The following is a 16847-nucleotide window of genomic DNA, read 5'->3' as shown; positions in this document are numbered from 1 at the left end:
CTAAATGTGAATCTGCATTAATTCATCCCACTCGAGAAAAAACAAACAAAAAAAAAAGCATTTTATATATATATATATTAGTGCTGTCAATCGATAAAAAAAAAAATTAACTAATTAATCGCACAATTTTTTAAAATTAATCGCGATTAATCGCGATTAATCGCAATTAACAGACTGAAACTTTTTGGATATGTAAATGTAAAATGTAAATAATTAATGTAAACTCAAGACAAAGAAACTATTTAAATTCAAAATATGATTGTTCATTGGAATTTTTGTTTAACTTGTAACACAGATTTTCTCATGTACCTACAACATACCTGCAATAAACCATCAATATCCTCCAAATTAACTGTTGGCTTGAAAGCCATATTTATTAAAGAAATAAAAACACAGGCATGTAAGTATCATTTGAATTTCAAAACAATCAATGCCAATAAAAAACAAAAATGATTTCCATGTTGAATTCTAAGTGGACTGCAAAAAAATTCCAAAGTATAGTCATTGCCAGTGCTTTAAGTGGGCCAGTACGCACCAGTGCTCAGTACCGCCACTTCCAAATATAGCTCTTGAGCGTACCGCCACCTCTCCGTGTGCCCAGAACGTGCTTGTAGCGTACCGGTACGCTCATTTGGACATCTGTTTTAATATAGGTTTTAATCTTTTACCTGCACTGCCGATTTTCAGAGCGCCCTTCACAATGCAAGCTTCCTAATTCATCCGACCCAGAGCAGAAACTACATTACCCATTCACCCTTAAGTTATACAAGTGAATAGCGCATGTGTCGCTTTTCCCACTGTTAAGTGTCAACAACTCAACGTGGCCGGAGAAGGTGTGTGAAACTCGTTGTGAGTTATACTAAAGCAAAATCTTGAGTATTTATTGTCTGATAAACATTAAAAACTGTCTGCGGAGGTTGAGTCGTCCTGCAGCCCCCGCTGGCTGTTCATTGGCTGCAGCATCTTTTTTCTAAGTTCTAAAAAAATACCGTAGACGGCAAGGCACAAATTTAGATATTTATTTATCTAATTAATCTATAGCCTATGCACAAAGACAATATGTTCTTTTTGTCCCCTTTTTGTTTTAAAGCTTGATGAAGAGAGAGAGCGCAAGTTGCTGCAGCTGCGAGGAGGACAGTGACGCGCACAGGAGTGATTGACAGTTCGCGGCACTGTGTACAAAAAATACTCCGCTACACAATTATTTCGTTATTTTCGCTTAATCTTATTAACGTTAGCGTTACAGAAAGGTCTGATTTACGCACTGTTACAGTCATTGTTTTTTTGTTTTTTTTTTTAAACAATGATATTTGAGTTCATGATTTTAATGTTGCTGTTTCTTGTGGCAGACTAAATGAAGAGTAATGTTTCTTGTGGCAGACTGAAGAGTAATCCGGCAGAGTTTTATACTGAAACTTTCCGTCTAAAAGTCCTTCCTTGGTCTTATCCATATTTCTTTGCACGTTGAACACACATAGGCCACAACTGGAAATAAAAAAAACTGCAACCGCGTTAATTGCGTTATTTTTTTTTAACGCGTTAAATATTTCAAATTAATCGAATGCGTTAACGCGCTAATTTTGACAGCACTAATATATATATATATATATATATATATATATATATATATATATATATATATATATATATATATATATATATATATATATATATATATATATATAGCAATTTCAGGCAATTTCAGGCATTTGTTAGCAATATATATATATATATATATATATATATATATATATATATATATATATATATACATATTTAAAACCGTGAAATGCAAACTAAGAATATGATGCAAACCTGCAATGATTAAATATGTTAAACAACACAGATGTATCTAATCCCATGTTATTAAACAGTGTCTTTGCTGCTGACCTTTGATGATCCAGTTCAACCTTAATAAGCAAAATGACTTTAGATAAACTAACAATGGCGCTTCATTGTTATTTTATTGCTGAAGAGTGTTGAACCTTCTTATCCTGTTTTACTGTACAGACATGATAAAAAAAAGCACTGTATAAACAAAAGTGATCATCACCAATGTCAAAACATTCACAATTCAGGATTCTGAATCGCTGACAGGATGAGATATTTAACATGATAAATATCTCAGGGATTGGCAACGCATCAATGCTTTCCTTAGACCACATCTTTGATAACACTACGCAATTGTCACACACATGAACAAGCACCAATTTCAGGCATTTGTTAGCAATTTCCCGTAACGACACGTGACATCAGCGCGTGACGTGTAATGTACGAGTCGACAACGCTAGGTACGTTATACTTTCACTGAAGCAAGCAAACGGTCTCGGCGTCTGCGTGGAAAGTAACTAACTGATCTCTGCTTCATTACAGTTTGCACATATGATAAATATCTCCACAAAAATGTTGTGAATGAAATTTGGGGCAAAAATGTGTGTGGGTCCGGCGTTACATATAGTCACTGTCCTAGGAGTATAATTTAATCTCAGGCACAAACAATGTCAACAAAATGAGAAATTGTGTCCCTTACCAATACAACATCCTATACTTTGTATTTACAAGCCCTTTGCAGCACACAATTAAACAAATAAAAAACTTATTTACAAAGTCAAAAGTTGGGACACTGTACAAATTGTGAGTAAAAAAGGAATGGAATAATTTACAAATCTCATAAACTTTGTAATAATATTAACTTCCTAATCATCGGGAAGAAGGAGGTGGGAACCGGCGCACAATCAAATTAAACTTTAATAATCACAAAATAAACAAATGTGCATCAGCGCCTCACGGACGACTGATGCGCGCAAATAAAAAGCAAAACATAAACTAAAAGCCCAGGCCTGGTCCTCTCTCGTCCTTCACTGTCATCGCTCCAGTTTTATATCCTCCCATCTCCTCCGTGGGACTCGAGCCCGGTGGGTCAAACAGATGTAGCTCATCTCCAATCACTCCACCGGCCTCGATCCTTCCACGTCCCTGCCCCACTCGTCACATACCCCCATCGCCCCTCGCAGGCCAGGGGGCACCCTCGAGACTACGCTCTACTCCCCCCTGCCCCTCCCTCTGGGCATCGGGGGACCGCTCACAGGGACCTGCGGGAACCTGGGGGTAGGACAGACGAGGCGAGAGAAAAGAAGATGGAAGGATGAGGAGCAACAGAGACGAGAGAGGGGAGAGAGGAGAAAAAGAAAAAAAATTCTGGTTCCCTTGCAAACGGCGCCAACTCCTCCGCTCCCTCACGGATGGCAACCGCCCCTCCACATCACGGGCGGCCAGCAGCGAGCTCGCCCATCCCCAGCTACTCGCTCCAGCCCACCGCGGCACACTCCTCACCTGCCCGATGGCACCGCGGATTCACCACAGCAGTGAGGGATCTTCAGCAGCGCGTCCCTCCTTCTCCCGGGCTTAGCTCATCTCCAATCACTCCACCAGCCTCGCTCCTCCCACGTCCCTCGGCCCCGCCCCACTCGTCACAAACTTATATTTTATTCACAATAAAATATAGAGATCATATCAAATGTTGAAAGTGAGACATTTTGAAATGTCATGCCAAATATTGGCTCATTTTGGATTTCATGAGAGCTACACATTCCAAAAAAAGTTGGGATAGGTAGCAATAAAGGCCCAGAAAAGTTAAATGTACATATAAGGGACAGCTGCAGAAACAATTTGCAACTTATTAGGTAAATTGGCAACATGATTGGGTATAAAAAGAGCCTCTCAGAGTGGCAGTTTCTCTCAGAAGTCAAGATGGGCAGAAGATCACCAATTCGCCAATGCTGCGGCAAATAATAGTGGAGCAATATCAGAAAGAAGTTTCTTAGAGAACAATTGCAAATAGTTGGAAATGATCATCATCATTTACGGTTCATAATATCATCTAGAGATTCAGAGAATCTGGAACAATCTCTGGGTGTGAGGATCAAGGCCGAAAAACCATACTGGATTTCTTCGGGCTCTTTGGGCCCTTACATAGATGGCGCTGAATCACATTCAGGAATGCTACTGTAATGGAAATCACAACATGGGCTCTGGAATACTTCCAGAAAACATTGTCAGTGAACACAATCTACTGTGCAATTCACCATTGCCAGCTAAAACTCTAAAGGTCACAAAAGAAGCCATATCTAAACATGATCCAGAAGCGCAGGCGTTTTCTCTGGGCCAAGGCTCGTTTAAAATGGACTGTGGCAAAGTGGAAAACTGTTCTGTGGTCAGACGAATCAAAATTTGAAGTGCTTTTTGGAAAACTGGGATGCCATATCATCAGGACTAAAGAGAACAAGGACAACCCAAGTTGTTATCAGGGGTTGAATGAGTGTGTGTGTGTGTGTGTGGCATGGGCAGATTAAAAATCTGGAATGGCACCATCAATGCTGAAAGGTTTATCCAAGTTCTAGAACAACATATGCTCCCATCCAGACGTCGTCTCTTTCAGGGAAGACCTTGCATTTTCCAACATGATAATGCCAGACCACATACTACATCAATTACAGCATAATGACGGTTTAGAAGAAGGATCCATACTGAAATGGCCAGCCTGCAGTCCAGATCTTTCACCCATAGAAAACATTTGGCGGATCAAAGAGGAAGATGCAACAAATACCTAAGACAGTTGAGCAGAGATCACTTCCGGCGCTTTCCGCGCTTGCGCAGACTAAGCCAGATCGCGCACACACATACACACACACACACACACACACACACACACGTCACATCAGGAAGCACTCATGCCCTCACATCAGTTGGACGTGGTTGTGTACAAAATGTAAAAACGATATAAATACTGTTGGTTTTATTACACAAACCGCTCATTTCGTGTCTTACAGTGTTGGTCATCAATGTGTACTTACGATGGGGAATTGTTTAATTGCTCTTTGAGGTGGTGACCATAGACCTCCATTATATGAGTCACGGACAAGAACGGTTTGACCTAAAAATATCAAAATGGGAAATATTGCGGAAACAAAGAAACCTACATCTTGGATGTCCTTGAGGTAAGCTAAAACACACCAAAACTTTATTTAAAAGTGAACTATCCCTTTAAGTGCAGCAGAAATTTTTGTGTAACCTTCCTTACTACAATTCTGTCCCTGAGCTCTTCAGGCAGTTCCATTAACCTCATGATTCTCATTTGCCCTGACATGCACTGTGAGCTGTAAGGTCTTATATAGACCGGTGTGTGGCTTTCCTAATCAAGTCCAGTCAGTGTAGTCAAACACAGCTGGACTCAAATTAAGGTGTAGAACCTTCTCTAGGATGATCAGAAGAAATGGACAGCACCTGAGTTAAATATATGAGTCGGAATACTTAAGACCATGTGATATTTCAGTTTTTCTTTTTTAAAAATCTGCAAAAAAAAATTCAACAATTCTGTGTTTTTCTGACAATATGGTGTACTGTGTGTACATTAATGATAAAAGAAAAGAAAAAGAAGAACTTAAATGATTTTTGCAAATGGCTGCAATATACAGTAACAAAGAGTGAAAAATATAAGGGGTTCTGAATACTTTCCTTTAATAATTTAAATAATTGACATATTTCATGATGTACTTGAGGCCTGGTTCACACGGGACGATTTTAAAATTGTCGGCAGATTTTCCAAACCTGAGAGACCCCACACACGGCAATAAAAAATCACGGGTCTAACAGTTTTGGTCGCTCCGTGTGTGGTGTGTAGCCACACGGCAATATCAACACATCACACACGAACCGATTTGACTCCCGAGCATTCCCAGGTCAGACGGGAAATCTCGCAAAATCCCTCGAGATCAAACGTGACTTTAGAGTAAACAATCATGGCGGACAAAGAGGATGCAGTGGCCATAGTTTGTGCATTGTTTTTAACGGGAAAAAAAACATAAGAAAAATAAGAAAAGGCGATGGTCAAAGAGGTGGAGACGACGCGAGCATGGACTATACTTGCTATATCATGATATGGAGATAAGTTGTTGTTTTATCTCATAGAAATGTTGTTACGTACTACACAGATTAATAACCGTTGAAATAAACGTTCATATATTAGTTTCCATGTACTCTGGTGGACTGCAGTTGTGGATGTAGTTATGCCCATCGACTTTATTTGTATTTGTTATATTATATACGCCGGCTGTTTTGATTTTGTTTCCCGGTACTATCACTGCCTCGTCACCTCGCTTTCTGATTGGCTACACGCCACAGTCCACAGGCTGCGTGATTGTTTGTCCTCGGGGGACACCACACACGAGAAGAAATCAGGCAAAATAAATCCAACATGTTGGATATCCCCGATTTGAGATCGGAGCGGTCCCGACATTCTTCCGAGCAGAGGAGATTCGTCTTAACACACCACACACGGCAGGAATATTTGATCAGATTATTTTACGATAATCGGAGCATCCTAAGATTGTCGGAAGGGCTGAATCGGGGCTAAAATCGGCCCAATTATCCTGCCGTGTGAACCAGCCTTAACACATTTGGGAATATTTAGAATACAAAGGTGTGTTTTGGCAAAGCTCAGTTGTGACTTCATGTAGCCTTTTTTTTGTTTTGTAACCCTCCCATACAAGCCATTTTTGTGGAGAATTGTGGAGATACTGTTGTCAAATGCACACAATGACCACTCTTTGTCATAAATTCCTGCAACTGCTTCAGAGTTGCAGTAGACCTCTTGGTTGCCACTCTGACCAGTTTCCTCCTGGCTGTTTCATCCAGTTTGAAAGTTAAATGGTTTTGTGTGCCACAGACAAGGTGAGTAGCTACACCTGATTGAGTTAACAAGTCATGTTTGAAGAGGGGGTGATACTTTTTCCAATTCAATGTTTCTGTTTCGTCTTTTTTTTTTTTTTTTTTTTTAGTTTTGTCTTTTTTCCTGACATGTAGGTGTTATATCTTTCACTTGGATGTTATAAATACAGCTGGATAAAACAAAAACTGTCTTCATTTCAGACTTCAAATCAACAAACATTATTATTTTAAAGGGGTGACTATTTCCTATACCCCACTGTACAGTATATTAACTATGCATTTATACTTTGATGTACTATCAGTTATCAAAGTAAAGTATTAAGTATTGATGCAAACTATTTAATTTGAGCTATCTGTACATGTCGTACAGGGAAACATTTCTGTGATTTAACTGCTGCTGGAGTAGTAAGCCTAATCATATTATGGGTTACATCCAAAAGAGTATAATGCATTCATTCATGCATCTATGATAAAATACTGCCTCCATCTGGAGGGAAAAAATACATTTATTAAAAAATGTAAGCTGAATAGTGTCAGGCATTGGGAAATGGGAAATTATGTACTAAGCTTAGTAAACAAAAATAAACAGAACAACAAGAATAAAAGTACAGATTTGGATGCCTACACAGTAATTGTTTATAGTTCTTTAAACAAGCATGAAGAAACAAGAAAGAAAGAAAAAAAACAAAAAACTTTAAATCCTTTCCAATTAAATCTGCAAAGTTTATTTGCATTTACTAAATTATATTTAATAAAGTATCCTGAAAAAAGCTTGCCACAGTATGACATGACAAATAAGACATATTTTATATGATATAAAGTGCAGGGAATGATATATCTCTTCCTAGTATGTAATGTTTGTATGTCAACGTCGAAGAATAACATTTATATCATCTTTGCGGTAAAGAAAGCTGCATACACACAGAAGTGTTTAACTCTTCATAATTAGCATTTCTGCATACAGTATACCATGGTCCTAATCATTTTAAGATATTGGCTACTTACCTGTTTGCTCTATTTCTACAAATACGTTTTTGTGAATAAATGTCTCTTGGTTTGCTTTGGTCTTTGTCAACATCCACTTGCACCATCTGCTGGTGAAGACGCGACTAACAGGAAATTAGATAATCTGTACTTTACTTCAATTCCTGTAGTTCCTGGATGTGCACTGTTGAATATTCAAATAATAGTTTGAACCACTGAATCTGTGGAAGCAATTAATAGATAAAACATACCAAACTGACTGTTAAAAGTCCCATATTGTACACTTTTCTGGAGTTTTATTTCAGGTTTTGATGTCCTTAAGAATGTACATTTGCAGTATAATTACCAAAAACCATCTCATATTTTTACAGCTCCTTGTCATGATGTCTGCTAAGAATAGGTCGATTTTAGCATGTCTAATTAATATTCATTAGCCTCTCTTCTGACTGGCCTGGCCTGGAGTGTCGCACGGCCAGGCCAACCATAGGGTCTGCTGACGTCATAACTCTAGCTGGAGGCAGCAAAACGGGTGAAAATCGAGCAAACTGGATGGAAACGATCGTCAAAAATGCTTATTAATAATGCAATTACTGAGAACATATTGTCTTTAAATATTTGTCTTTAGTCATTTTGGTGCGGAACAGGTTAGAGCATGATTGCTGTCTCTTTGGATTCTGGCCAGAGAGAAGAGGCCTTTTACAGAGTCAGAGACTGTTAAACCTGCTTCCTAGCGACCATTGATGAGACAATCAACGACAAGAGGTTCAGAAGCATGCCATATCATCTGTTAAAAGGTGTTACCTTCTAATTTACTGATTATATGTATATGCCATCTGATGATTTCACAGACTGCTGAATGACTAACATATAAACTGATACTGATATTTGTATTGTTCATTTAAATGTTGTTTTTGATCAACTTTGCTGCCAAGTTCACTGTTCGATACAGGTGGTCAGTTGATTGCATGCAATATAAGCATACTGTAAGTAGAAGTTTTGTCATTCAGGGTCATGCTTTTGTCTTGTGGTGTAATGCAAATTCTGTTACACCACAGTGTCACCCATTACTCTGAATGAGAGTATCACTGAAGAAATAAAAATTTTAGCATCTTATTCATAATACAGATAAATAATGTGATAAATAAATGTGTTGAAAATGCAATCCCGCATGAGCATGCCAAGCCAACAGGTGGCGATATCAAAAGTAAAGCTATGTTGGCCAGTCAGAAGCCTGAAAAAGTTTCAATTTAGCCAAAATCTCCGGTTTAAATGTGTTTTTGAAAATCTTCACCCTGGCAGGCATTTTCAAAAATGTTTTGGTTTGAGTAAACTGGTGCTGCGTATGCATGTGAATGAAAGGTCAAACCTAGTAGAAAAAGCTGGGGTTTTAAAAACAACCATGTTTGTGTGGACACACATGCTTGAGCTCTTGGACGGATTCTGATTGGCTGTCAGTTCTTTTATCATTCATCAGCTGTTAAAATAAATAAAGAAATAAAGAAATAAATAATAGAAATCCTTTTGTCATTTCAACAATATCATTTTTCTGTGCAGTTATAGTTTCTTTTTTTATAATTTTATTTTATATTATTTAATTAATCTTCTTGCTAACAAATGGGTAAAACCTAATGGTTTGCCGGTCATCAGCAAAGGATAAAGATTAAAATAAATAAATAAATAAAGTTAATTGGTATTTGAGGGAAGCACTGTGGATGCTTAAATATAGTGTTTGATAATATCATCAAATGATTAATGTTTCAAACACGCTTTACAATATTTTTGGGTATACAAATGTTGTTGCACTGAATGGCATTTTAGTTTCTTCTGTAAATAATAAAAAAAAAAATGCATGATACTCCTTTTTTTAAATAAATAAATAAAGCTGTATTACACCTTTATGTTTTGGGGCCATGAAACACACTTTTTGTCTTTGACCCACACAGGTCTATCATTAAGATTAGCAGCATGAAATGGCTTAATTCAGCAGTTTCATTCAAAGCTGTGGGTATGATGGCAATATGAGTAAGATCCTGAGTGTGGCATTACAAAATAAGTTTTGGCATATACACAAAAGCACTTATGTTGTAGTAATGGTTTAATGTTGTAAAATATTTTGTTTCTGAATAAATAATTAGCAGCGATATACAAAAACTCCAAACTGAGTTATGAGACATCAACACTCAAACTCCACAATTATTTTTTACCATTATAGAAAAATTATTTAATTTTGATGAAAGAGAAAATCAATAAAATTATCTGATCTTCCCATTACAATTCTGAACAGCATATCCCAATTGTACTTTGTCTTAAAATTAGAAATATTTATGATGTGTAAAGTATGTATATGAGAGAGAGAGAGAGCACTGATGAGTATTAATGAAAACAGATCCTGTGTTTTATTAATAATGAGTCAAGAGGTGGTGCTGTTGTCCAGCCAGTGTGGCGAGAAGCTTTTTAGTTAAGAACTGGGCAATAAACTTTTATATTCTATGTCACAGCAATATTACATTATTTCAGAAAACAAAGCTCACACATGTTCTAATTTGCATAATATCAATACACAAATATTTTTTTTTTAATTGCCATTTTACTTATTCTCTTACTGCCTGATCAGTTTAAAAAACAGTGCTATTCTTCCTGTTTTCAGTGCAATTATTGTACTTTAAGAGTAGTTACAGCAATATCTACATATTAAACATGGATTTGTGAGTTATTCATTATGGCTTGGTTTTCTAAACTCGTGCACCATTGCACGAGTTTACACTCAGTGCACTCAGTGAGAGAACCAGTGCCGTGTGTGAAAAAATGGACCCTATACCTTTATTCACTATTTCCTAAGTTTGTGCTTGCTGTTCAATAATAAATAAACAAGTTAACAGTGTGGTTCTGAATGCCTTGTACCATGAACAATGCTTACCTGCATGAGCATTTACAGTCAGTATTGTCCTTTTCTGCAGAGACGTGGGTTATTATTTGGCACACCACTCAAAGTGCATTATAGATATTCTCTAAATGCTGAGTGTACACCGGTTGTACAGTACACTTGTCATTGCGGTGCATTATGGAATTGAATGTGTGCCCTCAAAACTCTAGCACTTTCTATTTGATTTTAATTCTACTTTATCTATTTATCTTTAAAGAAAAAAAAAACTGACAAACAAACAAAATGCTAGCTTTCTATTGTTTCTATTCTATCTACTTGTTTTTTCTATTTGTGTGAATGGATGTACAAACCCGATTCCAAAGAAAGTTGGGACACTGTACAAATTGTGAGTAAAAAAGGAATGGAAAAATGTACAAATCTCATAAACGTGTATTTTATTCACAATAGAGTATAGATAACATATCAAATATTGAAAGTGAGACATTTTGAAATGTCATGCCAAATATTGGCTCACTTTGGATTTCATGAGAGCTACACATTCCAAAAAAGTTAGGACAGGTAGCAATAAGAGGCCTGAAAAGTTAAATGTACATATAAGGAACAGCTTATTAGGTCAATTGAAAACATAATTGAGTATAAAAAGAACCTCTCTGAGTGGTAGTGTCTATCAGAAGCTTAAATGGGCAGAAGATCACCAATTCCCCCAATGCTGCGGTGAAGAATAGTGGAGCACTATCAGAAAGGAGTTTCTCAGAGAAAAATTGCAAACAGTTTGATGATAATCTACAGTGCATAATATCATCCAAGGATTCAGAGAATCTGGAACAATCTCTGTGCGTAAGGGTCAAGGCCGGAAAACCATACTGGATGCCCATGATCTTCGGGCCCTTAGACAGCACTGCATCACATACAGGAAAGCTACTGTAATGGAAATCACAACAAGGGCTCAGGAATACTTCCATAAAACATTGTCAGTGAACACAAATATATATATTTACATTACATTTAGTCATTTAGTAGACGCTTTTATCCAGAGCGACTTGCAAATGAGGACATTGGAAGCAATCAAAAACAACAAAAGAGCAATGATATTGATATATAAGTGCTATAACAAGTCTCGGTTACCTTGAACGCAGTACACATAGCAAAAATTTTATTTTTTTAAGAATATAATTAGAATAGTGAGTGCTAAAGTTAGAGGGTCAAATAAAGATGGAAGAGATGTGTTTTTAGCTGATTCTTGAAAATGGCTGCTCAGATTGAGTTGGGCAGGTCATTCCACCAGGAGGGAACATTTAATTTAAAAGTCTGTAAAAGTGTTTTTTTTTTTTTCGTTTTTTTTTGAGATGGCACAATCAAGCGACGTTCACTTGCAGAACACAAGCTTCTAGAGGGCACATACGTTTGAAGTAATGAATTTAGGTAAAGGGCTGCAGAGCCAGTGGTGGTTTTGTAGGCAAATATCAATGAATTGAATTTTATGCGTGCAGCTATTGGTAGCCAGTCTTTATGGCTCATTAAAAATTAATCTTGCTGCTGCGTTCTGGATTAATTGTAAAGGTTTGATTAAACTTGCTGGAAGACCTGCCAAGAGGGCATTGCAATAGTCCAGCCTGGACAGAACAAGAGTTTGAACAAGACGTTGTGCAGTATGTTGCAAAAGAAAGGGCTTGATTACTTAATGTTGAATAAAGCAAATCTGAGTGTTATCTGAGAAAGTCAGCTGGTCATCAATCATAACTCCAAGGTTTCTGGCTGTTTTTGAAAGAGTTATGGTTGATGTTGAAATTGTGATAGAACTATGGGTTTGCTGGAAACAAAAGCAGTTCTGTCTTGGCTAGGTTGAGTTGAAGGTGTTGGTTCTTATATATATTATAGTTTTTTATTATTATTATAATAATCATTTAATTACTAATTATGCCTAAAATTTGTAATTTCCCCCAAAACATTTGTAAAAAAATAAAATAATAATAATAATACAAAAAAATTGTTAGCATTCAAATGTACATGAATAATAGCCTAAGCATTTAATCATTGTATAACATTAGTCAAAATCATTTGTTGATTTTCAAGAAGTACATGATCATATGAATTGAAAGTTTAATGATATTTGTAAGCTTAAACAATCTGTTAATCATTAGATAATGCATTATAAGCTAATTAGTAAACATAAATAGGACTAGTCAACCAAACTGGGGCCTGTTCTTCGTACGTCGCTAACTCAGTTAGCTGGATTTGATTGTTGACGCTTTGGTGTGATCTTGGATCATTGGGTTCTTCGAAGCTCATCCCGGAGCTGCTGTCATAAAAACAGGTCCGTAAGCTTAAACCTGCTCGGGAGCAGGCTTATTTCATGTAAACAGGATTAGATTGCTTCTTTTCAACCAGAACTGATACTCAAAATATGTCTGATACCACCGCTACTTTATTACAAGAGTATCATACTGATACAGTGACAATAATTGAAAATAATCATTAAAAAAAATATTTAAAAATAATATAAAAATGCTGTGCAGTCCATAATAGCCTACTATAGACACAGCCAGTTTTACTCACTGAAATATTTATTTGACAAAATTATTACTTCATAATTGTGTTAGAGTCTTACACACATACTATACAGATAATAGAGTCGTGCATTATTTTGAGTGATAACTGCTATTATAAGAGTGGCTTGATGGAGATGCAGATAACATGATATTGACCCTTAAGAAACTTTCATTAATGCTGTCATGTAACAAATCTGTCAAAATATAAAATAAAAGAATAGATAATTTTTACATTTAAATATAAATTTAAAAGACTGCACAACTATTCTAAATTGCGAATCCAAATAATTGGGAATCATGAAAAAAATTCCAATAAAATAAAAACATGTATCTATTATCTGTTTCATGTATCTATTATAACATTTTTGTAGTTTTGTTTGCTTGGCTGTTTCCTTATAAAAGTCCAGAAATTTGTCAAGTTTTTCGTCAGGTGTCATTTTAAATTATATGACGTCATTACATTGCCGTCTTGCCACCAGCCAATCGCTGCACTGCTGATCATGGTTTCGAGTATCGATACATATCCCCTTTTAAACCAACACATGAACATGCAATTATCTCAGATAACTCAATCCAGCGATACTAATCATACACAACAGGTGTGTTCGAAGAACCCAATTAGCCAGATCTGCCTACTACTGTTGCTCCATGTCTGAGTTTGGCAATTATAATTTTGGAATGCCTGTCAGATCCCACTGACACTGAGCGAGATATATCTAGATACAGTATTATATTATCTCTTTACACTCATGCACTTTAATTTTCAGATTAAATAAAATGTTAATGTTTTTGTTTACCTGTACTCTGCAATAAAAAATAAAAATAAAATAAAAGCTGGCTACTGTACATATAGAAGTAAGCAAAACAAACATACACTAAAACAATGGCTTTCAGTGTTTTGTGACAGGTTGCAGATCTGGGTTGTGGACAGCAAGGAAAAACAATACTAAATGCATGTAATACATAGCAGCATACATTTTATGCATAATTATAACAGCAAAATAAAATGGTCCATCAACAGTCAAAATAATTTAGTGCAGATTTAAATTTAAGATTCATGTATTTGAATTGCATATAGAATTTCTATATATTTGGATTACACAGTTTAAGCACACACAAACTTATGTAATTAATGTGATACATATTTGTCATTTATACATAAATGGTGCAGTTTTGGATTGCTACTTTATGTTCAATATAAAATCCAGGTCCTGAAGCAAAACCAGCTTTGAATCTCAAACTAACAAGTACTCTGACTCATGGGAGCCATTTTGGCACCAAATAGCCTAATAGATAAAATTAAATGAGTTATTGTTAAATTGGAATGGACAGTCTCTGAGTGAAATAATATGTACACATTAACAAAGCATCTACAAATTATATGTAATTTCAACAATGTTTTTACTTGTAATATTTTACTTGTACTTCCCCCGCACTTCCAATATCCATTAGCAAGTAACTGAAACCAATAAATGTCACTTTGGCTTTCATCTAATTAAAACAATAGATATCACACAGCAAATTTTGGTGTCATTCACAAAGCTCTTTCTCTCTGCGCTGCAACTTCCTCTTGCCACTTATGTCGAAGGATGGCATAAATAACCTTCATTAAAATGCCAAACAATGGGCACAAAACCACATTACTGAAATTACCCAGCACGCACTACTGTAAACGAGACTGACCACCTTTTTTATGTGCTGGATGGGTGGGAATACTGTAGAAGACCATAACTGAAAGAATCTACTGATGTATATATGTAATGGTACTTGCAAGGTATAATAAATAAATAAACAACAATAATAACTGTCAATGCATGCTCTCTTACTAGTGCTTTGGACAAAACACCATCCAACAGGACTAGTCAACCAAGCTGGTAAGCTGGTAAGACTTTATAATATTTTCCATTAATAAATCATTAACATTATATATATATGGTCCCACTTTATATTAGGTGGCCTTAACTACTATGTACTTACATAAAAAAATAAGTACAATGTACTTATTGTGTTCATATTGTATTGTAAAACACTTTTGCGGCTATTGAGGTGGGATGGGGTAAGGTTAGGGAGAGGGTTGGAAATATGGGTAAGTTTAAGGGTGGGATAAGGTGTAAAGTATGGGTCAACAGTGTAATTATAAATGTAATTACAGAAATTAAATACAGATGTAATTACATGAAGTTTTTTTTATAATATAAGTACAATGTAAAAACATGTATGTACACAATAAGTACATTGTACTAAATTATTAATTCAAATGTAAGTACATAGTAGTTAAGGCCACTTAATATAAAGGGGGGGGGGGGTGAAATGCTCGTTTTCACTCTATATCCTGTGAATCTTGAGTACCTATAGAGTAGTACTGCATCCTTCATAACTCCAAAAAGTCTTTAGTTTTATTATATTTATAAGAGAAAGATAGTCTGTACCGTTTTTTTTTTTCCTGAAAAACACGAGCGGCTGGGGGCGTGATGTGTGGGCGGAGCTAAAGAATCACGAGCGAGAGTAGGCATTGCTCTGGGAGCTGTGACATTACCGTGAGGAAAAAAACCATCAGCCAAAACAAACCATGGCTAACAGTCAGATTCAGCGTATATTTATGATCCAGAATCAGATCCAGAGGCTGAAATTTAACAAGAGCAGCAGCAGCAACGACTGCATCAGGACGTCTCTATGTAGTATGTATTGAAACTGTATATATTTGCTTAGCGGTTTTGGAAAATGACTAAGTTCCACTTTATGTCGCCTTTTTTTGTTTTTGTTTTTTTTAAGGTGTACATGTGGAAAGTGCAGTTTGAAAACATCACATGTTGTTTACTTGATGTGCTTACGTGCCGATAGTTAAGTTAACAACACAGAGATATGTAAAGCAGTTTTACTCACCGCTTGCGGTTCCAACACACGATCGTGACCCTTTTTCGTTGGGACTGCATTATCCTTAAGAAATAAACGATATGCAAATCCGGTGTCAAACTGGGCCTTGTTTGTAAAACAAGCATCTTCGAAATGCAGTGAACAAACAAAAACACTTGCACAACTCAGTTGATGCTCTGTAAAAATAAACTCCATCCACTGGTCCCTTAATGCTGTTTTTTTTTTTGGCAACCAAAAACACACTTCTTTTTTGACATTTCGGTCTCTCGCTCTGATCAGTGAATGTCCTCTGCTCTGCCCCACGGGAGCGCGCGCTCTTCCGGGAGAAGTGCCCTTAGGACCCATATAAGGAAATTCCGCTCCATCTAACGTCACACAGACCCATACCCGAAACTTGTGACAATCCAGAAGGAGTATTTCAAACATACAACTTAATTTTTGAAACGTTGTCCATGTTTAGCATGGGAATCCAACTCTTTAACAGTGTAAAAAACTCAGTATGCATGAAATTGCATTTCACCCCCCCTTTAAAGTCTTGTCTCTACAGGTAACATACACAGTTTTTAAAACCATCGCATTTTACACTGTTCCTTACAAACATGTGTGTAACAATGTAAAACTTCATAACCCCCGGAAGAAGGAGACAGGAACTGGCGGCAAAACTGGCAAAAGAAGTCAAATCAAAAGTAACAAAATAAACACAAAACCCCTCACGGATGACTGCCACGCATAAACAAAATCAAAACACAAAATAAAATCCAGTCCTGGTCCTCTCTCTTTACTGTCGTAGCTCCTTTTTCATCCTTCCGATCTACTCCATGGGACTCGAA

This window comes from Carassius auratus, chromosome 43 (assembly GCF_003368295.1).
Source record: "Carassius auratus strain Wakin chromosome 43, ASM336829v1, whole genome shotgun sequence".
Taxonomy (NCBI): domain Eukaryota; kingdom Metazoa; phylum Chordata; class Actinopteri; order Cypriniformes; family Cyprinidae; genus Carassius; species Carassius auratus.
This window is presented reverse-complemented; position numbering follows the sequence as displayed.